Below are 23,203 nucleotides of genomic sequence, written 5' to 3'. Positions count from 1 at the left end.
AACTGGAATGTAATTAAAATATATATATATTATTTTTTTTTAAATCATATCCGCCAAAAGGGCACCTACCATTTAGGTATTGAGGAGGAAACATTTCTGCATGGTTTTAAATATAGAATTTCTACAGCATTGTCAAATAATCATAAATGCACTGCTGCATTTTACTAAAAAAATGTGTTTTATGGACCCCTGGCCCAACCATGCAACTACCACACTGAAGATACAGTCCAAAATTGCACAAATAAATAAAATAACATTTACTAAGTAAGCTCTACCTCCTCTGTAAATGAAAGTGTTCTGCTGTCTGACTCAGAAACACACTGTACAAACTGAAGTGCCAAGTCTGTCTCACACTGTGCATAGTGGTTTAGTGCACACTCAGAAATCCTCTCAAATACTAATGCTTTACTCCTTGTAATGATATTTCCTGCGCTCAATAGAACTCTGCTGTAGCGCCCTCTGGTGTGCCAAAATAAAAAAAAATATATATACATATATATATTTTTTAAATAATAGTTGTGCTTGCCTCATGGGGCCCCCTGGCCCAGAGGACCCCTGACAGGAGTCCCCCCTTTCACCCTCTGATGGCGGCCCTGAATGCACATATATATATATATGTATTTATATGTGTATGCAAACTGGGGAGCCGTGTTAATCTGACACTAAACAAATGTAAATGTAACTTTACTGCAGGGGGCACCGTGTCACTTGTAAGTTTTATACTTAGCTATAGTGCACTGGGGATCCGCGCTAATCTAACACTAAATGAAATGTAGTATCGCTGCAGGTGGCACAGTGTCATCCTTAGGATTTATATTTATCTATAGCGCACTGGGGAGCCGCGCTAATCTGACACTAAACTAATGTAAACGTTACTTTACTGCAGGGGGCACAGTGTCCCTTGTAGGACTTTTACTTTCCTATAATGCACTGGGGAGCCACACTAATCTGACACTAAACAAAAATAAATGTTACTTTACTGCAGGGGGCACAGTGTCACCTGTAGGATTTATATTTACCTATAGTGCACTGGGGAGCCGCGCTAATCTAACACTAGAGGAAATGTAACATTGCTGCAGGTGGCACAGTGTCACCTGTAGGATTTATACTTACCTATAGTGCACTAGGGAGTTACGCTAATCTGACACTTCTTCACAAATTCCAGGGCTGTGCACTGCTAATAGGAGGATTAGTGCAGTGGATCGCAGAGTCTACGCTAAAGAACCTTCTCCTTCACGCAGACCTGAACTCTGTGAAGAAGTGTCAGATTACCGTGGCTCCCCAGTGCACTATAGATAAGTATTAACATTTAAAAGCTAATTTAAATGATAAACGAATATATACTAACGGATTATATTTGTTATTCTTTAGATTAGTGCAGTTGTTCGGATATTCTAGTAAACAGTACGGTTTTTGAGCAAGGTTAGGTCTAGGGGACATTGTGTTAACTATATTTTAAAGGTTGCAGCATTTGGACTGTAGCAGTTTTGAATATCACTTGTCTAAATGGGCCATTTTAGCAGTAAATCATGGAAATCTTGCAGACTAAAATAATTATGTCCAGTACATTCTGTTCAGATCCAATTTCTCGCAGGTAACAGACATTACAGCAACAAATATTCTAATACAGTGTATTATATCTTTATATAATACACACTTTAATGTGGTTCCAGTTATTTGTTTTACATGCAGATGTGTTTCAAATAGTTTAGAAACAACTCCTTTACCTTTATTTATTATTTAAAATAGTTGTTTTACCATATTAAAACCAACACTTATACTGAAAATATGTACACTTTAGTATTTCCTATAGAAAAGCTCTGTAAACAAGGGGAGCAGGCGGCAGTCAAGTTCCCAGTGGGAAGTGGAAGAGAGAAGTAATAAAATCTTCCTTTTAAATTGTTCTTTCTAAGGGTCTAATTCTATAAAGATCTCTGGTCTGACAAAATACCCAGTCAGAATTATAAGGCAGGATTTTTTTCAAAGGTAATTTTTATCTTGGAAACGTATCTTAATAAGGGGAGTTCACTAGTATACGTTATTTTAAGCTCAGTAAAATAAACTGATGATTTCTCTCCATGCAAATGAGTTTTTGAGAATCAGACCCCAAGTATGGCCCATTGTGTATCAACAGAGAATTAAGATAAGGAGGCCTTAAAGTATAGAGGCATGGATACGCTTAGGAGGTCTGCTATTTCTGTAGGCTCAGCCCATTTATATGGGCAGGATGCTTTAATAAAAGAAAATCCATTTCATATATAAAAATAAACATAAATGTTTCATACATTTTATACTTTACTATGCTTTGGAGTCCCTGCAGTGTTCGCTCGCTCATGCAAATACATTGATTTTGTTTTTATTTTTTTAAGTAATTTTATATTTTAAGTAAGTTTTAAAGTCATATCAGGGTGTTGCCATTTCAATAAGATTCCTTTCCCCAAGGCACCCACGACCAGTCCCTTGATCTTTCTGGGATACTTTTTATTCTACCCAGACTACTAATATTGTATTATTACAAACACATACATAACCCATTGAACAAGGTTGTTTCCAAAGTGTTGCAGTTTAATTGTTATTTTTTTCTAATTACTATCAGCAAATTAAAGACAATTACAATTGGGGGCACATGTTGGGCAGCTATTATGCTACTTTGCCCCCTGCTGGTGACACCACTGAAGAAATGATTATCAATGGATTTTAAACATGATCTCACTTTTACAATGAGCCCCGTCCACGGATTTACTAGCATCAATGATTCAAGCTCATTGTCTGGGATGTCATGGTTCTCTGTATACAGATTTAAAGGGAAAGTCTAGTCAAAATTCATGATTCAGATAGGGCATGCACTTTTAAGCAACTTTCTATTTTACTTTTATCATCAAGTTTGCTTTGTTCTCTTGGTATTCTTAATTGAAAGCTAAACCTAGGTAGGCTCATATGCTAATTTCTAGGACGCCTCTTATCTCAGTGCATTTTAAACTTTTTTTCACAGCTAGAGGGTGTTAGTTCATGTGTGCCATATAGATAACACTGATTGGCTAAAATGCAAGTCTGTCAAAAGAACTGAAATAAGGGGGCAGTCTGCAGAGGCTTAGCTACAAGGTAATTACAGAGGTAAAAAGTGTATTAATATAACCGTGTTGGTTATGCAAAACTAGGAAATGGGTAATAAAGGGATTATCCATCTTTTTAAACAATAACATTTTTGGTGTTAACTGTCCATTTTGGGGCCCCCCATTTTTTTTTTTATTATCTACACCACAAAGAGGGATGTATTAAAAATGTAGCTTTGTATTTTCTTTAGAAAAATGATTCATCCTGTGCAGATGCAGGTTGGAAGCCCCTACTGTGCAAGCTTGCTTATGTGAGCCTTTAAACTGCACGTTAAAAAGCAGTGGTCATTAGACTTCTAGTTCTTAAGATCTTTCTTTACCACCTCTGAGGTGGCACAATTAAAATATCCCGGAATCGTTCATCCAGGATGATTGATAAGCCCTGCTCTTGTATGGTTGCTTGAATGAAAGCAGGGGATGTGACTGAACAAACATTTGCTTGTAAAATGAGAATGGCTCCCCCATGAACGAGAGTGGACAGGTTGGCTATCTGGGAACATTGCCTGTGGATTGACAAATGGGGTCCTACATGTTTAATCCGCCCCAAAAAAGTAAAACACATAGGTAGTGTATTGCTCTTGTGCCACAGACATTACAGCTTTAGAGCAAGACATGGCTGGTAATTGATAGGTATGTGCAACAGCTGGTCCTGATTGGCTAATCATCCATGTCCTACAAGCATTGAACATCCTAAACAGAATTTTGCCTATGTTTCTAGCCCTCTTTTGGCGGCTAAACATAAAGTAATCTAGAATCACTGGTGAACAAATGTTGTGCTATATTAAATTAAAACATTTCATTTTATTCATCAAATTGCCTCTTTAATGCCAATTTTAGTATTTTCTTAGGGATTTCATTCACCTAAAATGACAGAACAGCAAGAATAGTTAAGGAATGGAATGTCTGCTATAATATATTCAACCTGATACAGTTCTAATATGGCTATTAGTTGAATGAACAGTAATCAAGTGATGTATTAGAGGAAGCTGCTAAAGTATTCTTATCTAATTCAAACTAACCTCAGTACATTTTCATATTTATCAAACTAAACTTCCTGTTAAAAAGCAAATTGTTAAAAGATTATCTTTTGTACATTTACTATACACATAAATATACATGACCCAGATGGCATTTGTATATGATTATTCATAAAAACAGTATAAGGTTTAACGTAGCATATGTTTGACTACCCTTCACTTATCCTTAAAAATATGAATGGTTTTTATGACTCAGATAAGGTCTTTAAACAGCCCATTGTTCATTGAGAAGCTGATAATTTTGTAAACATAATATTTAAAGATAACGGCGATATGACACAGAAAAAGAATGATTAGATTTTGCTAATAATGTGAAATAATTGTTTAGTGTTTATCTGGGCAATTACCTCATAGAACCTTATCAGCTAATTATCAGCAAGACTTTGGGTTGGATGATCAAAAACTCGCTGGTATGGAGAAACATTGCACAAAATCTTTAGGAACTTTTTTTGGGCATTATACTGTAATGCAATTGGCTCTCCTTCACCTCTAAAGTCCTGCCAGATAAACAGCTCTCAAGTTAAAGGGACATTAAACCCAAATTTTTTCTTTCGTGATTCAGATAGAGCATGCAATTTTAAGCAACTTTCTACTATACCCCTATTATCAAATTTTCTTCATTCTCTTGGTATCTTCATTGCACAGAAGCATTTCGCTCATGAGAGCGTGCTTCAATAGGCTCCAATGGGAGCCTGGTTCTGATGCCATTGTACACGGCACAGACCCTAAACTCAGTGAAGGGGGTAAGTAGCACAGCGATGGGCAGCAATTTTAAATATACTGTATATGTATATGCTTATTTACATATAAATGTATGTGTTAATATCTGTATATACACATATTAACACACAAATATGTATGTATATATTTATATAAAACTAAATACAAGTTTTTCAGGGGACACAAATATTCAATTAGGTCTGGCAACAATTCATTACACAGAACTATGGAAAAATGAAGAGTTCATATTTATTGAAAAAAACTTACATTTCACAGGACATAATTGGAGGAGTGTAGGTTCCATTGGAACAGATCCTACGTCATCTGACGCGTTTCACGCCATTCTGGCGCTTTCTCAAAGATAGTACAATGTGAGTAGGAGGACTTCTATTTACAGGTAAAATTTACGCCAATCTAACGATGCCATCAAATCGAATGTTACAGCTTTGACATTTCTCCTCAACTCACATTGCACTACGTCAAGCAGCATACCCTTAAAAATTACAGATGTATACAAACTTTAAATATAATTATATAAATATATATATTTACAGGGAACACACAGTTCCCATAGACCGCAATGTAAAGGCAATTTTCAGTGCTGTTTTTTTTCTAACACCCCACTCTCACCACTTAACACCTTCAAACGCCTTAGTGCAGTATTTTTTATGGGGAAAAAATGCTACATTTTTTCAAAAAAAATAAAAGACCCTTCTATTTTGGGGCATTTGGGGCCCTTCTAGAAAATTAACCAGAGATCTGATCTCTGGTTAATTTTCTTTGTGCTAATTGCTACCACAAGCTCAATAAATTAGAGCTCTACTTGTAATCTAGCCCTAAATGTAGCCACCAATCAGCAAGCACTAACCAGGGTGCTGAACCAAAATGGGCCTTCTCCTAAGCATTACATTCCTGATTTTTCAAATAAAGATACCAAGAGAACGAAGAAAAATTGATAATAGGATTAAATTAGAAAGTTACTTAAAAATGCTTGCTCTATCTGAATAATGAAAGAATAAATGTGGGTTTCATATACATTTACCCCACATACAGTCCACACAGTGACTACTTGATCAGTATTGTAGTTTATTTATTTGTATCTGTCCCTGCTTGTCTTTAGCAATGGTGATGAGTCATTTAAAAGGTTTGCACCTGGACTGCAAAACAGTGCAAATATTGACAACATTTAAACCATAAACAATAAAAAGATTTCATATATACAGCACAAATAAGTTTATATGTTTTATTAGTGATGGTTATTTGTTTTGTTACGAATGCAAATTCAAAACGAATATTGAATATTCATTTAATTTTATTAAACAAATATCCGAACAAATGCACTAATTAATTTAAATAACACACATATATACTAACAAAATCCATTAATATATATTTATAATTTAAAGGGACAGTCTAGTCAAAATTAAACTTGCATTAATCAGATAGGACTTGCAATTTTAATCAAATTTAAAATTTACTTTTATCATCAAATTAGCTTTTTTCTTGGTATTCTTAGTTGAAACTAAACCTAGGCAGACTCATATGCTAATTTCTAAGCCCTTGAAGGCTTCCTCTTATCACAGGCATTTTAAATCTCTTTTTAACACAAAGAGACATAAAGTACATGTGGGCCATATAGATAACACTGTGTTCAGACACAGGGAGTTATTTAAGATTTAGCACAACACAATGCTAAATTGAAGACAATAGATAATAAACAGTCAGAGTCATGTGATCAGGGGGCTGGAAGAAGGTTCCTAGATACAAGGTAATCACAAAGGTAACAGTACATTAATATTACTGTGTTAGTTATGCAAAACTGGGGAATGGGTAATAAAGGGATTATCTATCTTTTAAAACAATAACAATTCTATTGTAGACTGTCCCTTTAAATGAGCTTTTAAAGGTTAACTCTTACCTATAGTGCTCTGGAAAATCGCACTAATCCGGCACTTCTTCACTGATTAAAGGGCTGTGCTAATAGGAGGATTAGTGCGGCTGTATCATGGGGTCGCTGCTAAAGATGAAGGTCCTTTAGCAAATGTTCTGGAATTCACTGCACTAACCTTCCTATTAGCACGGCCCTGGACTCTGTGAAGTAGTGCCAGTCAGATTAGCGCAGCTCCCCAGTGCGCTATAGGTAAGTATAAATCCTACAGGTGACACTGTGCCAAAACAAATGTAAATGTTAACAAATATTCAGTATTTGTTTAATTTTAAACAAACAGATACCAAATAGTGAAGCAAACAAATATACTAAAAAACTATTTTTTTTTCAAAATATTAGTTACGAATGATTAGTCTGAAACAAATTATCCTCTACTACACAAGCCTTTGATTTAGTCTTGTAAATATAGTGATCAGAATGTATTCAAATGTCAATCCCATTATCTATTGAAATAGAGTAAAAGGTTGCTAGAATCCTTAAATAGCCAAATAGAATATTGCAATAGACACCAAGAAAATACTAAAGGATTATAGTATCTAATAAGGATAAGGGGGTTAATCTTGGTTGCCAACTGTTCAAGATTCTGTATTGTTCTGTTTGTTGAATGTTCTGTTAGAATTCTCTTCAGTTTTCTCAAGTGATAGCAAGTACAAGTATCCATTTTCCCAAGTATGTGTGAAAATAATACAAAGTTTGTATATATGCATTTTTATGTGTAACTGTTTTATTAAAAGTAAATAGCTTGGTTACCTTAAAAAGACAGCCTACTTAAAAATGTGTATTTTTAAAAAGATGATCCCTTTCTTACCCATTTCCCAGTTTTGCAGAACCAACACTGTTATATTAATATACTTTTTACCTCTGTGATTACCTTCTATCTAAGCCTCTGCAGACTGCTCCCTTATCTCAGTGCTTTTGACAGACATGCATTTTAGCCAATAAGTGCAGACCCATAAATAAGTCCACGGGAGTGAGCACAATGTTATCTGTATGACTCACATGAACTAGCACTGTCTAACTGTGAACAACTGTCAAAATACACTAAAATAAGAGGCAGCCTTTAACGGCTTAGAAATCAGTTTGAGCCTACCTAGGTTTATCTTTCAATAAAGAATACCAAGAGAGCAATGCAAATTTGATGAGAAAAGTATTTTGAAAAGTTGTTTAAAATTGAATGCCCTATCTGAATCATGAAAGTTTACGTCTGATTTGACTATTTCCTTTAATGTAAAGAGGGAAACAAGTAATGTCACTTTATCTTATGATTTTCAACTGCATTGTTAACAGTAAATATTTTTTGGCTAAAAACATGTTAACCCCTAGATGCCTTTACGACATTCCATGCCATCCTAAAAGCGCTGGGCTTTGACGGCGTTAGGACAGCATGGAACGTCCTACATTGGTGAACGTGAACGTAAGCAGTCACCCATGATCCGATCCCAGTGTTGAAGTCACGTGATCAAATTGATGATCACTTGACTTCCTGTTTCCTTCAAATGTTTACATTGTAACTTGGTTCTGATCTTCAGCACTTTAATCCTGAAGGGGTTAAACTAATATTATTTACATCATTTATGTTTTTTTATTTTATTATATTCATAACAAATTTACACACTTATTTTAAGCAATATATATATATTAAATTCAATAGAATAAACTCTCTTTAATATGATGACAATATACTGTAAACATGTAAAGGTTGGCATTTCAAGGGCATTCATGGGGGTAACTGGCATTAAATTTAGGAGGATTTGTAGGTTTAGTAGTATATGGTATAATACCAAACTTCAAAAATAAAGAAAAATGTGCCTTAACACTGTTGTGATTAATAGTAAATTAAAGCAATGTTCAAAATCTTTAAAAGAGAAAAATCTCACTTGTTATAGTTGCTACTTTAGCAGGTGTCAACAAAAGCCGTCTAGGATAGTTTGTAGGTCACTAGTTAGCTGTATCACTCAAGCAATTTGGTTATAACAAATAAATACATCAGAGTATATTAAAGGGACATAAAACCCAACATTTTTCTTTCATGATTCAGACAGAGAATTTGTTATCATATTTGCTTCATTCTCTTGTTATTCTTTATTGAAGAGATATCTAGGTAGGTAGTGTTCACATGTCTGGAGTACTATGACAGGAAAAAGTGCTGCCATCTAGTTATTTTGCTGATATATCACATTGCTGCAAAACTGCTGCAGACACATGCACACTCTTCCTGCTTTTCAACAAAAGCTAACAAGCAAACAAAGAAAATGAGATAATAGAAGTAAATTGGAGAGTTGTTTAAAATTGTATGTTCTATCTAAATCATGAAAGAAAAAATGTGTGTTTTATGTCCCTTTAAGTTTAAAAGACTCTTGTACACGTGGAGAAAGACTGCCTGTATGAAAAGGCTTGAAACGACACCAATTAATATGCAAAAAGGTGTCATACCTTGCAAATGATCAACAATCAAAAATCGCCACAATTAGCCTAAAATAAGGTTTAATGGTTAACACATTATTATTATTATTATCGGTTATTTGTAGAGCGCCAACAGATTCCGCAGCGCTAACACATCACATAGGGTCTAGTTAAAGGGACATGAAACCCATTTTATTTTCTTTCATGATTCACATAGAGCAGGTTTTTTTAAACAACTTTCTAATTTACTTCAATAATGAATTTTTTTTTGTTCTCTTTTACTGAAAAGTAGAGACATAGGGGTCGATTTATCAATGTCTGTCCGACATGATACGCTGGTGAACTGCTTGTGCAATTCTGCCCCCTGCAGATTCGTGGCCAATCGGCCGCTAGCAGGGGGTGTCAATCAACCTGATCGTATAGGATCAGGTGGATTGATGTCCGCAGCCTCAGAGGCGGCAGACCAGTTAAGGAGCAGCGGTCTTAGGACTGCTGCTTCTTAGCTGCCGTTTCCGGCGAGCCTGAAGACTTGCGCAGAAACAGGGCCATTCGGCCCTTGATAAATTGGCCCCATAAACTCAGAAGCATGCACGTCTGGAGCACTATATGGCAGCAGTTTTGCAAGAATGTTATCATAGAGGACACCTACCTAGGTATCTACCTAAAAAAAAAACTAAGGAAAAATTGTATGCTCTGAGTCACGTAATTATTTTTATTGTTTTACAGTTAACACTGTTTCTTCAGCTGTGCACCATTGTGCTTTATTTTTTATTGTTTAAGGACCAGTCAACACAGTAGATTTGCATAATCAACACATGCAAGATAACAACAAAATGCAATAGCACTTAGTCTGAACTTCAAATGAGTAGTAGATTTTTTTTCTTACAATTTTAAGTTATGTCTTTTTCCACTCCCCCTGTACCATGTGACAGCCATCAGCCAATCACAAATGCATACACGTACCATGTGACAGCCATAAGCTAATCACAAATGCACACACACTTATTCTTGCACATGCTCAGTAGGAGCTGGTGACTCAAAAAGTTTAAATATAAAAATACTGTGCACATTTTGTTAATGGAAGTAAATTGGAAAGTTGTTTAAAATGGCATGCTCTATCTGAATAATGAAAGTTTCATTTTGATTAAATGTCCCTTTAACCAGGGGATTTCTGGAGAGGAACTGATCAAGTTTCCTATTATACACACAGAGAGATTTTCACTGGGTGTGGACTTTTTAAAAGTACTTTTATTTGAATCACATTTTATTTTATGCTTTAATTTGCAGTCACAAACTTTTTATAATTTAAGCTATATATACATTTTATTTAAATGTGTGGTTAAATTATCGCCTAGATTACGAGTTTTGTCGGTAAGGCTGTGCAGTGTTAACGAGCAGTTTATGCTCACCGCTCACCTACAGACAGCGCTGGTACTACGGGTTTTTAGAAACCCGGCGTTAGCTGCAAAAAAGTGAGCATAGACCAAAATTTAGCTCCACATCTCACCTCAATACCAGCGCTGCTTACGTTAGCGATGAGCAGGTAAAAAGTACTCGTGCATGATTTCCCCATAGGAATCAATGGGGGAGAGCCAGCTGAAATAAACCTAACACCAGCAAAAAAGCAGTGTAAAGCTCCTAACGCAGCACCATTGATTCCTATGGGGAAATACTTTAGAGTCTAAACACCCCTAATCTTACACTTATTAACCCCTAATCTGCCGCCCAGATTGGATCAGCCAATAGAAAGTGAGCTCAATCCTATTGGCTGATTGCATCAACCAATAGGATTTGTTCTACCTTAATTCCGATTGGCTGAATTCTATCAGCCAATCGGAATTCAAGGGACGCCATCTTGGATGATGTCATTTAAAGGAACCTTCATTCTTCAGTTGGACTTCGTTGGAAGAGGATGCTCCGCGTCGGATGTCTTGAAGATGGACCCGCTCTGCGCTGGATGGATGAAGATAGAAGATGCCGTCTGGGTGTAGACTTCTGCCCGTCTGGAGGACCTCTTCTTGCCGGCTTTTATGAAGACTTCTGCCCGTCTGGAGGACCACTTCACCCGGCATCGTTGAGGACTTCGGCCCGGCTGGGTGAAGACTTCTCAAGGTAGGGTGATCTTCAAGGGGTTAGTGTTAGGTTTTATTAAGGGGGGATTGAGTGGGTTTTAGAGTAGGGTTGGGTGTGTGGGTGGTGGGTTTTAATGTTGGGGGGGTATTGTACTTTTTTTTACAGGTAATAGAGCTGATAACTTTGGGGCAATGCCCCGCAAAAGGCCCATTTAAGGGCTATTTGTAATTTAGTGTAGGGTAGGGATTTTTATTATTTTGGGGGGCTTTTTTATTTTATTAGGGGGATTAGATTAGGTGTAATTAGTTTAAAAAACTTGTAATTATTTTATTATTTTCTGTAATTTAGTGGGGGGGGTTTTCGTACTTTAGATAATTTTTTTAAAATTGTATTTAATTGTATTTACTTTGGGTAATTCATTTAATTATAGTGTAGTGTTATGTGTAATTGTAACTTAGGTTAGGATTTATTTTACAGGTAAATTTGAATTTATTTTAACTAAGTAGCTATTAAATAGTTAATAACTATTTAATAACTATTGTACCTAGTTAAAATAAATACAAAGTTGCCTGTAAAATAAAAATAAACCCTAAGATAGCTACAATGTAACTATTAGTTATATTGTAGCTATCGTAGGGTTTATTTTATAGGTAAGTATTTAGTTTTAAATAGGAATTATTTAGTGAATTGTAGTAATTTTATTTAGATGTATTTAAATTATATTTAAGTTACGGGGTGTTAGGGTTAGGGTTAAACTTAGTTATAGGGGCTAATACATTTAATATAGTTGTGGCGACGTTGGGGGTGGCAGATTAGGGGTTAATAAATCTAGGTAGGTGTCAGCGATGTTAGGGACGGCAGATTAGGGGTTAATAAAATTTAACTAGTGTTTGCGATGCGGGAGGACAGCGGTTTAGAGGTTAATATATTTTTTATAGTGGCGGCGATGTCCGGTTCGGCAGATTAGGGGTTAATTTTTTTTTTTTTTATATATTTGCAATGTCGGGGGGGGGGGGCTTGGTTTAGGGGTTAATAGGTAGTTTATGGGTGTTAGTGTACTTTTTAGCACTTTAGTTAATAGTTTTATATTACAGCGTTAGCCCACAAAACTCTTAACTACTGACTTTTAAATGCGGTACCAGTCTTGACAGGAGAGGGTCTACCACTCACTTTTTAGAAGAACGACGTTAGGCAAGTCCCATTGTAAAAATAGGATACACAATTTACGTAAGTGGATTTGCGGTATTTTAGAGTCTGGCCAAAAAAGTGAGCGGTACACCTGTTCCTTCAAGACTCGTAATACCAGCGTTAGGAAAAAAGCAGCGTTGGGACCTCTCAGCGATGCTTTTTTAGGCTAACGCAAGACTCGTAATCTACCCGTATGTTAACTGTTTTGTGGCACTTTAAGTAATTTGTATTTGTTTAATATCAAACTTGTTTTTCTCACTGCTATTGAGTTGTACTGAGATAAGTTTTTCTTTTATGATTCAGATGGAGCATGCAGTCTTAAAAACCTTTCTTATTTACTTCTCTTATCAAATTCTCTCTGTATCCTTTGTTGAAAAGCAGGGAGGTGCATGTGTCTCCAGCACCATATGACAGCAGATTTCCAAGAATGTTGTATATTTACAAGAGCACTAGATGGCAGCACTTTTTCCTGTCATTTTGTGCCCTAATAATAAAGACTAGGGGGCCGATTTATCAGGGCCGAATGGCCCCTGATGCCCCTGTTTCTGCGGGAGCCTTCAGCCGTCTTAAGACCGCTGCTCCTTAAGTGGTCCATTGCCTCTGAGGCTGCGGTCTGCAATTCGCCCAATCCTATAAGATCGGGCTGATTGACACCCCCTGCTAGCGGTCAATTGCCCGCGAATCTGCAGGGGGCAGCATTGCACAAGCAATTCACCAGAACTGCTTGTACAATGTTAAATGCCGACAACGTATGCTGTCGGCATTCAGAGATGTCTGGCGGACATGAAACGCTACAGAGCATCATGTCGGACAGACATTGATAAATTGGCCCCTATAGGGCCTATTATCAAGCTCCATATGGAGCTTGATGCCCCGTGTTTCTGGCGAGCCTGCAGGCTCGCCAGAAACACAAGTTATAAAGCAGCGGTCTAAAGATTGCTGCTCCCTAACCGGTCCGCCTGCTCTGAGGTGGCGGACAGACATCGCCAGAAATCAACCCGATCTAATACGATCGGGTTGATTGACACCCCCTGCTAGCTTGGCCGCGAATCTGCAGGGGGCGGCATTGCACCAGCAGTTCACCAGACCTGCTGGTGCAATGATAAATCCCGAGAGCGTATGCTGTCGGCATTTATCGATGTGCAGCGGACATGATCCGCAATATCGGATCACGTCCACTCACATCATAAATAGGTCCCTATGTCTCTACTTTTCAGCAAAAGATACTAAAAGTACAAAGGCAATTTTATAATAGAAGTAAATTAGAAATTTGTTTTAAAAAAATGCTCTATGTGAATTACCGGCCCCTAAATCATGAGAACAAAGCACATTTTAAGTAAATTGGAAACTTTTTAAAATTGTATGCTCTGTCTGAATCATATAAGAAACATGTTGGGTTTTGTGTCCCTTTAAAAAAAAAATATTATCTACCCACTTTAAATGTCAATGTATTTTTTTCCATATGGTTAATTATTAAAAACACTTTTGGATTAAAAATGCATTTATTATGGGCCAGGTTACAAGTGGAGCGCCATTTAGCACTTATGCTAGAACGCTAATTGCGCTAGAAGTAGTATTATGAGTTGAAAGTAAAAAGTTTGTGCTCTTGCTCTAACCTGACGAGTGCAAACAGCTTACTTCTAACACAATTAGACTATCGCGCAAATGATAACCTCTTCTAAATACAGTATATATAATTATATATACAGATATATATAGGAATATCTCTTTAAAAATACATAGAACATATTCTGCTATGTGCAGAACATTGGAATGTATAATATTTTCTGTAAATACTCAGTATAATACTTTATTAAATATGAATATTGCATAACTATGATTTTCTATGATTTTATTTACTTTACTGCAAAGGGCTCCAATGCACACACACACACACACACACATATATATATATTTCTAACAACCAAGATTTAATTTCGTTAAGCCCTTTTTTTTAAATAATTATTTTAGATGGTGTTATTATGAGTGTAACTGTACCTTGTAATGTATTTTTAATGTGTTTTGTGAAACTTTTTAGCTTCGCGAAACAGTTAACCAGAGCTCTGAAGTCGCGGTAATCATTCTAGCGTAAATCATGATGGCACTCATGCGATCGTGTTTACTTTCAACTCATAATACGAGCGCAATTTAACCTGTGTGCCAACTATCGTTAAAACCCGATACTGCTTGTGCGCAAACATTTGCACTCAACTTGTAATCTGGCCTTAAATTGAAAAATGTGAAAGCTTTCCATGACTAGTATTTACCATTAGATGTGAACATGTCTGAATTTTGTAAGCTTGAAAAACTATAATTTACCATGGAAAAGACTTCTCATACCTCCTTTATGACAAAGTGCAACCATTTTTCTTTGAGAATTATGCCAGATGAAAGCATATGCAAGAAACGTTGCATAAAATTATACCACATAAATCTTTGAGAAACAAGTCCTAGGGCTACGAATAAAACATTTTTGACCCAAAGATATCACAAACAAAAACATTTTTTGTGGAAAAGTTTCACTGAGAGTAGGGAGGCCAAAGAACTCAAATCTCTCAAATTTCGACTTAATTTTCTTGTAACAAATTCACTATAACTCAGGAATCTTCACTCATTTGAGTGAATTTTATCCATTGAATAACAAAATAATTTTAGCCATGTATATACCTTTAGAGAGTCTTCTCCAGTCTAGGGCCTAGATTGCAAGTGGAGCCTTAAATTTTCGCTTCCCCACAAAAAGCCAAATTTGCCCGTTTGCTGGTGCACATTAATTAACCAGCTATTACAAAGGGCTTGTTATTGCTACCACAAGCTTGCAGTAGCAATTAGCACTCTGAAAATTAACCAGAGATTAGAATTTTTAATTAAATTTTATAAAAGAGCCCCAAATGCCCTCAAAATAGAGGGCATTTTGTGGGAGTGGGGTGTTAGAAAAAAACAGCACTGAAAAATGCCTTTACATTGCGATCTATGGGAACTGTGTGTTCCCATAGACCACAATGTAAATATATATGTACATGCTTATATACATATATATTTAAAAATGCTGCCCATAGCTGCATGACTTACCCCCTTCATGAGTGCAATGCTTCCTAGCATTGCGATTTACTTAAAATACCAGCGCACAATATCGTGTGCTGCTATTGCAAAGTGGAGCGCTATTATCGCTTGCATGTAAGCGATATTTAGCGCTCCACTTGTAATTTAGCCCTTAGTGAATACACTGTTTATAGAATAATGTGGATGCGTTGCATTTGCCTTTTTTTATTTTATTCTAGGCCCCCATGTGAGCTAAACTGTCATTATACTGAACAGAATAAAAAAATATAAATGTATACAGTAGAATTGTTAAAGAAAATATATTCTTGTTGTGATGCAGAACAAAATGAGGTTACAGGACAGCTTTTTTGAGATTTGATAAGAAAATGGTAATTTCAGTAAACCCAGGTGTCTGTTTTTTGTTTTTTTTTTTCCCTTTGGCTGGGGGCCCAGAAATATAACCATCTAGTTACCTGCAAATCTCCACTTTCTAACATGTTTTTAAGTAAAATTCTTTCAATTCATTTGCTGACAGCTTACAGTGCTAATCACCAGTCAGGATGCCAAGATGCAAATACTATTGATTCAATCACAATTCAATGCATTTCTGAAACATGCCCCAACAGAAATGAATATCTGGAAAAACTAGCCTATTATAAAGCATTTCCAGAAGCAGAAAACAGCATATATATTATAGAGAATAATGACAACAGTTGTATTATTTTTTTTTACTAGAATAGTAAGCAAGACAGTGAGACCAGATCTCAATGAATATAAAACAGGTAATTTCATTTTTATTTATTCTTAATACCTGCACATAAATATTTTCTCCAGCATAAGATTTGGTTAGTCCAATGACAAAGAAACATTTTATAGGTTTAAGAGGACAACCAGAATAGAACTGGGTGCATGTATAAAGCTTAAATCTTAAAGGGACATGAAACCCAACTTTTTTCTTTCATGATTCAGATAGAGAATACAATTTTAGACAACTTTCTAATTGACTTCTATTGTCTAATTTGTTTCATTCTCTTGGTATCATTTGTTGAAGGAGCAGCAATGCACTACTGGTTTCTAACATGGGTGAGCCAATGACAATCTGCATATATATATGCAGCCACCAATTAGCAGCTAGAACCTAAGTTCTTTGCTGCTCCTGAGCTTGCCTAGATAAACCTTTTAGCAAATGATAACAAGAGAAAGAAGCAAATTAAATAAAAAGTACATTGGAAAGTTGTTTAAAATTGAATTCTCTATCTGAATCATGAAATAAAAATTTTGGGTTTCATGTCCCTTTAACATTGTACTATAAATTATTTTCCAGTTTAACAACTTTCATGATTCAGATAGGGCATGAAATGTTAAAAAAAATTCCAATTTACTTTTATCATCAAATTTGCTTAGTTCTCTTGGTATTCTTTGTTGAAAACTAAACCTAGGTAAGGTTCATATGCTAATTTCTAAGCCATTGAACGCCACCTCTTAAAGTGCATTTAAACTTTCCTTTTTTACAGCTAGACAGTGCTAGTTCAAATGTGCCATAAAGATAACATTATGCTCACTTTCGTGGAGTTACCTAGGAGTGAGCAATGATTGGCTAAAATAAATGTCTGTCTAAAAACTGAAATAATGGGGGCTGTCTGCAGAGGTTTAGATGAAAGGTATTCACAGAGGTAAAAAGTATATTAATATAACTGTGTTGGTTATGCAAAGCAGGGGAATGGGTAATAAAGGGATTATCTATCTTGTTAAACAATACAAATTCTGGAGTAGACTGTCCCTTTAATGTTTTCCCAATAACTTCTTATACTAGGCACATAGGGGTCAATTTATTAATGTGCGAGCAGACATGATGCGATGTAGCTTGTGTACTGCTGGTGCAATGCCGCCCCCTGCAGATTCGCGACCAATAAACCGCTAGCAGGGGGTGTCAATCAGGTTGATTTCTGTCCGCCGCCTCAGAGCAGGCGGACAGGTTATGGAGCAGCGGTCTGTTTCCTTCAGACTTGCCAGAAACACGGGGCATCAAGCTCCGTATGGAGCTTGACAAATTGACCCCATAGTATTACATGTTTTGGGAACTTAACCTTTAGGTTTATTGTAGCAAAATTAATAATTTAGTAACTAAGTATTGACCTTTGTGGATAGATAGAGGAATAGAGGGATAGATGGGTAGAGGGACAGGTGGAAAGAGGGATAGGTGGATAGAAGGATAGAGGGATAGGTGGATAGAGGGATAGGTGGATAGAGGAATAGGTGGATAGAGGGATAGGTGGATAGAGGGATAGGTGGATAGAGGGATAGGTGGATAGAGGGATAGGTGGATAGAGGGATAGATGGATAGAGGGATAGATGGATAGAGGGATAGAGGGATAGAGGGATAGAGGGATAGAGGGATAGAGGGATAGATGGATAGGTGGATAGAGGGATAGGTGGATAGAGGGATAGATGGATAGAGGGATAGATGGATAGAGGGATAGATGGATAGAGGGATAGAGGGATAGATGGATAGAGGGATAGGTGGATAGAGGGATAGGTGGATAGAGGGATAGGTGGATAGAGGGATAGAGGGATAGATGGATAGATGGATAGAGGGATAGATGGATAGATGGATAGAGGGATAGAGGGATAGAGGGATAGATTTAACATATAACTTGAGGGTTTTATGTGTATAGAGAAAGATAAGATGAGCAGGTCTGCTCTTCCTGTTGTATCACTTAATTTAAATGAGCATGTTCTTGAGAAGGATGAGCTGAGGTTTCAATGATCAAGAACAGCTTCTAAAATACTAAATAGCATGCATAAGCCATTGAAAACTCATTAAAGGGACACAATTCAAAATTAAACTTTCATTATTCAGATAGAGCAGGCAATTTTAAACACCTTTCCAATTTACTTCCATTAACAAAATGTGGTTTTTTTTTTCATAATTTACACTTTTTGAGTCACCAGCTTCTACTGAGCAGGGGCAAGAATTCACAGAATATACATATATGGATTTGTGATTGGCTGATAGCTGTCACATGATACAGAAGGAGTGGAAAAAGACATAACTTTGAAATTAGTCAGAAAAAAATCTACTACTCACTTGAAGTTCAGACTAAGGGGCTGATTTATCATGGCCCGAATGGGGCCAAATATCCCTGTTTCCGCACAAGCCTTTAGGCTCGCCGGAAACAGGAGTTAAAAAGCAACGGTCTTAAGACCGCTGCTCCTTAACTCGTCCGCCGCCTCTGAGGCTGCAGACATCAATTCGCCCATTCGCATATGATTGACACGGATTGGCCGAGAATCTCCAGGGGGCAGCATTGCACAAGCAGTTTACCAGAACTGCTTGTGCAATGTTAAATGAAGACAGCGTATGAGCAGGCGGACAGGAATCGCCGGAAATCAACCCGAATGGCCACGAGTCAGCAGGGGTCAGCGTTGCACCAGCAGCTCTTGTGAGCTGCTGGCGCAATGTTAAATGTGGAGAGCGTATTGCTCTCCGCATTTAGCGAGGTCTTGCGGACCTGATCGGCACTGTCGGATCAGGTCCGCAAGACCTTTGATAAATAGGGGCCCTAATCTCTGTATCAGTATGATATATCTGAATAGCACTGAGGGTGAATTATAGGACCATAGTCAGTAGTTGCATTCCTATGGGCTTTTCTGCTTGTTAAATTTCTGTAAACTCCCAAATTTCTGCAAAAGTGTAAACATTTTATATGCCCTATTTTTTGGCATTGAAATTTGAAGGGTCACTGATAAAAGTATAAAAATAGAAAACAAATTTGATTACACAGGACAAAGTAGTTTTCTCTACAGAGAACTCTAGTCAGTTCTATGAAGTATGTTCCATATTGAGGAAAAATTTAAACATACTAAAAGACGATAACACTCTGGCTCATGTCATTGATAAGTGCAAATTTGTTCCCTGGAAACCGATGACATTATCCAAACAAATTAGCCCCTAGTTTTGTATGCACAGGATCCACCAGTAATAGTGAATGGTTAAAGAGGAAAGACACATACAGATGTGGGAATGGTATGTGCATCACATGTGGGGTCTTACAAGTTGGTAAAGGTTTTAAAAGCACAGTTACCAGTGAAGAGTTTGTCAGTAAATTCTATGCAATTTGTCAGAGTTCCTTTGTAGTTTATCTATTAGAGTGTAAAGACTGTCTCCTTCAATATTGAGAGAATTGAGATCTCGAGTAAGGGCACACATTATGCACACTAAGGACGTTGTCAAAGATTCCACAGTGGCAAGAAATCATAATTTATTCCACATGACTAATGTGTTCAATATGAAAGTTAAGGTCATTGATAGGATAATGCCCCCGATAAGAGGTGGTGATAGGCATAAGTTGCTACAAAAGCAGGAACTATATTGGATTTATAGATTACAAACCATAACTCCCTCAGGGCTTAATAGAGAGTGGGATATGTGCTATTTCATAGAATATATTGCTTTTGTAGCATTGTTTGCATGTACATACAATATGCCTTATGCATTGGTATAAATATCTATGCTGACACATGTGCTATTTACCTTTTAGAAGGTTCATTTAAATATATATTCAGATATTTGTATATGGTCCAAAAGGGTATGTATGCCTTTAAATTGGCATTATTAGTGCTTTCCTCTCTATCATTACTCAGCCTGGATGTTTTTAAATCACCATTCTATATGTTTGCCTTTCTTATTCATTGATTATTAAGCCATTAATTTGTATGTATACACTTATTGTCTGTACACTGGTGCCTCTCTTGCTCATAGTAATATGATATTTATACTGCTTTTTAACATTTGGTCTGGCCATTTGGTCATTGCAGCGTTCACCCCTTCTAGCTACCCCTAGTGGTTTGTCCCACTTCCGCTTTCTGTATACACGGAACGCTCTGAGGATTGCAGCAGTGAGGATCGTTTGTGTATCTGGATTTACTAATAAAGTATCTCTTAATAGTATAAATGAGTTTAGTACCCCTGACAGCTCTAGATATTTCCTCAAATATATCTGAATAGCTTGCACAGAAAGTTGTATTTTCCTTGATATTTTTTGGATCCTTTGAATGTATTCCGATTGCGACAGGAAACGCGTCAGATCACAGCTGTGGTGTCTGTCTGTTGTGTTCTACTTGGAATAATAAAGCACTTAAGTGTTTTTATTTGCATTCACGTCTGGGATCGTTTTTCTTCAACTTTTGCTTTTTGTATAAAGAAATATCCTATATTATAAAAGGCCAAGTGTTTGTCTGAAGCCGTCATGCGCAGTAGAGACAAACACTTGGCCTTGAGATAGGGAGCGCGAGGTACACAAACAGCTGTGAGGTCTGGGGAGCGCAAGGTAAGCTGATTGAAACAGCCTGTGGCAAGAGATGGGGAATGAAAGGTAGCAGAGTCTCCTGTAATGGAGTTAAGGGATGAGCTGACAGGCTAGTGGAAAATCCCAGTGCAGTGTAGTAGCAACAATGTTGCAAGGTGAGGGGAGGTCTTAGGCTTACCTCATATAAAGGAAGTTCTGGAACAATCTGGCCTCTTCCACCTGGGATTTTGCAAGGAGAAAGTTTTGCCATTCTTCAAGTGAAAATGTCTAGATCAAAGAGAAGTGCTGCGGTGCCCATTCGCTTCAAGGAGTCCCCTGGGAGATCCTTGAGGAGTACACCTGTAATAGAGGAGGAGGATGAGGATGTGGTGCCACCGACTCCTGCAGAAACAAGGCCAGTATTGCCTGTGTTAACCCCCAATATTATAATAAATAACCCCCCACCCCCTGAACCTGCACCCGCCGGCCTTGGTACTGTTATGGTTACAGGACAGGCGGGTGCAGTGAGCTCTGGCCCATCTAACTTAGACCAAGCTTTGGAGGCAGGCCTGGGGGCCCTCACGGCCTCCGGGTTGTCTCCTGTGGCAGCGGCGGCCATTGTGGGCATGTTTAAGGCCTTGACGGCCGCTGTGTTGCCTCCGGTAGTGGGACAGGCTGAACCGGGGCCTAGCGCCCCTCATCAACAGCCTCCTTTACCCCATGCGGGCCCGGGGCCTAGCGGCACTACACAGGGGCCTAGCGTGTCCTATCATCCGGCCGGGTCCCTGGGGCCCGGACCGGATGCCTCAGTGGTGGCTCAGTCTGGGAGCGGTGTGGGGCCTGGGGGTCCTCGCCCGCCCGCCGGACCGCATCCGTCATTGGTGGCTCAGTCGGAGCCTGCTACTACCAGTGCAGGCTCCGGTTGCGGCCTCGCGTCTGGCGCGCCCATTTCCGGCCGGTCATGTGACACGAGTGACGTCACTTCCGGCGCCGCGAGAGTCACACGGCCGGAACATGGAGCGGATGGACGCGTTCCTGGGGCCAGAAAGAGGCCTAGCCGGGTACTCTCCACAGGTGAGGGGGGAGTATCCGGGCAGGCCCACTCCGCTGCGCTACACTCTGCAGCACCTAGCGTGACAGACAGGGCAACTGTAGTGCAGAGAGGACGCGGCTTGCATAGGGGGAGGCTCATGGGATCTAAGGTTACCAGGCAGGCATATGGGAGAGCGAGAAGTGCATTGCTGGGGCGCCAGTGGTATAGCAGGGGGGTTCCGGCAATATTGATGTACCCCAAAGGGGGGCGACTGTGCTCGCAGATAGGGCGCAGGGGGAGTCACGGCAACCAACAGCTGCAGGGGTTCAGAGCATACACTCAGGCAGGGAGCACTTGGTCAGTGCATCACCCGTTGTTGCAGGGTCAGTGAATGAATGGAGTGGTGACAGGGGTGAGGAGAGGGCCAGAGGGATCTCGACTGGGGCAGGGGTTAGTACGTCCACCCCAGTTGGGGGTAGCAGGCAGGAGGGCCGCATGGCTGGCCTGGATACTCCCCTCTTGTTTGTTTCTCCCCCACAGGACACGCAGGTTGCACAGCAGAGGACAGAGGTCTCCGGTCCAGCAGGAGCTGGACTGTCGGTACAGCCGTCAGGAGGATCAGCGGTAGCAACACCAGGGACATCTACACCTTCCACATCGGCTGTTGGTGAGATAAATTTATATAACCTGTCACGCACCTTTGACACCGATTATAGCACTGATTCAGACTCAGATGGGGGGAAGAAATTAGGGCTAAATAGCAAGGGACAGCGCCGCATGTTTAAAATGTTGAAGGTGCTGGTTGCTGAGCGAAATCAGGCTAAGGGCGTAGGTAGCATGGAGCAACCTGCCCTGCTGGCGGGTTGAAGCTCTGTGTCCGCCTCCGCCGGCAGTGCGCAGGGAGGCGAGAGCACGGCACAGCCGCGGGACATATCAGTTAGTGACAGAACGGTGGCTTTGCAGGGGGACTCTTATCCCTGCAAGATACACTGCCTGCATGCGCATCTCAAACCCAAAACGATACAGAAAATTCGCGATCACAAATACGTCAATATTTTCGAGCTGTCGCTAGAGGCGCAGCGCGACAAAGAGCGTAGCGAGGATGGTACTGGACCGAAGGAAATCCAGCGCCCAGATACATTTGATGAGTGGAGGCGGTGCTTTAGGTTATTCTCCTCCTGCTACATCGAACAGAGGCCAGAGGCCGCGGTAGACGTGATTAAGTACGCTGAGATAATAGAATGTATCTATAATAGGTATGGGGAAGGCATGTGGCGTGCTTATGATAGTGAGTTTAGGAGGAAAATGGTTGGGAATCCAGTTTTGAACTTTGGGGTGAAAGACTTGGACTTGTGGTCCCT

At 38.8% G+C, this 23,203-nt stretch overlaps 1 pseudogene; it reads left to right on the top strand.

The window, feature by feature from the left end:
* Nucleotides 1-22,709, top strand: part of LOC128641698 (RNA-binding protein 25-like) — a 27,470-nt pseudogene extending 4,761 nt beyond the window's left edge.
* The last annotated feature ends 494 nt before the right edge of the window (nucleotides 22,710-23,203 follow it).

This window comes from Bombina bombina, chromosome 11 (assembly GCF_027579735.1).
Source record: "Bombina bombina isolate aBomBom1 chromosome 11, aBomBom1.pri, whole genome shotgun sequence".
In the NCBI taxonomy this organism is placed as follows: domain Eukaryota; kingdom Metazoa; phylum Chordata; class Amphibia; order Anura; family Bombinatoridae; genus Bombina; species Bombina bombina.
Note: the sequence above shows the minus strand (reverse complement) of the source record. Positions and strands in the feature narration are given on the sequence as shown.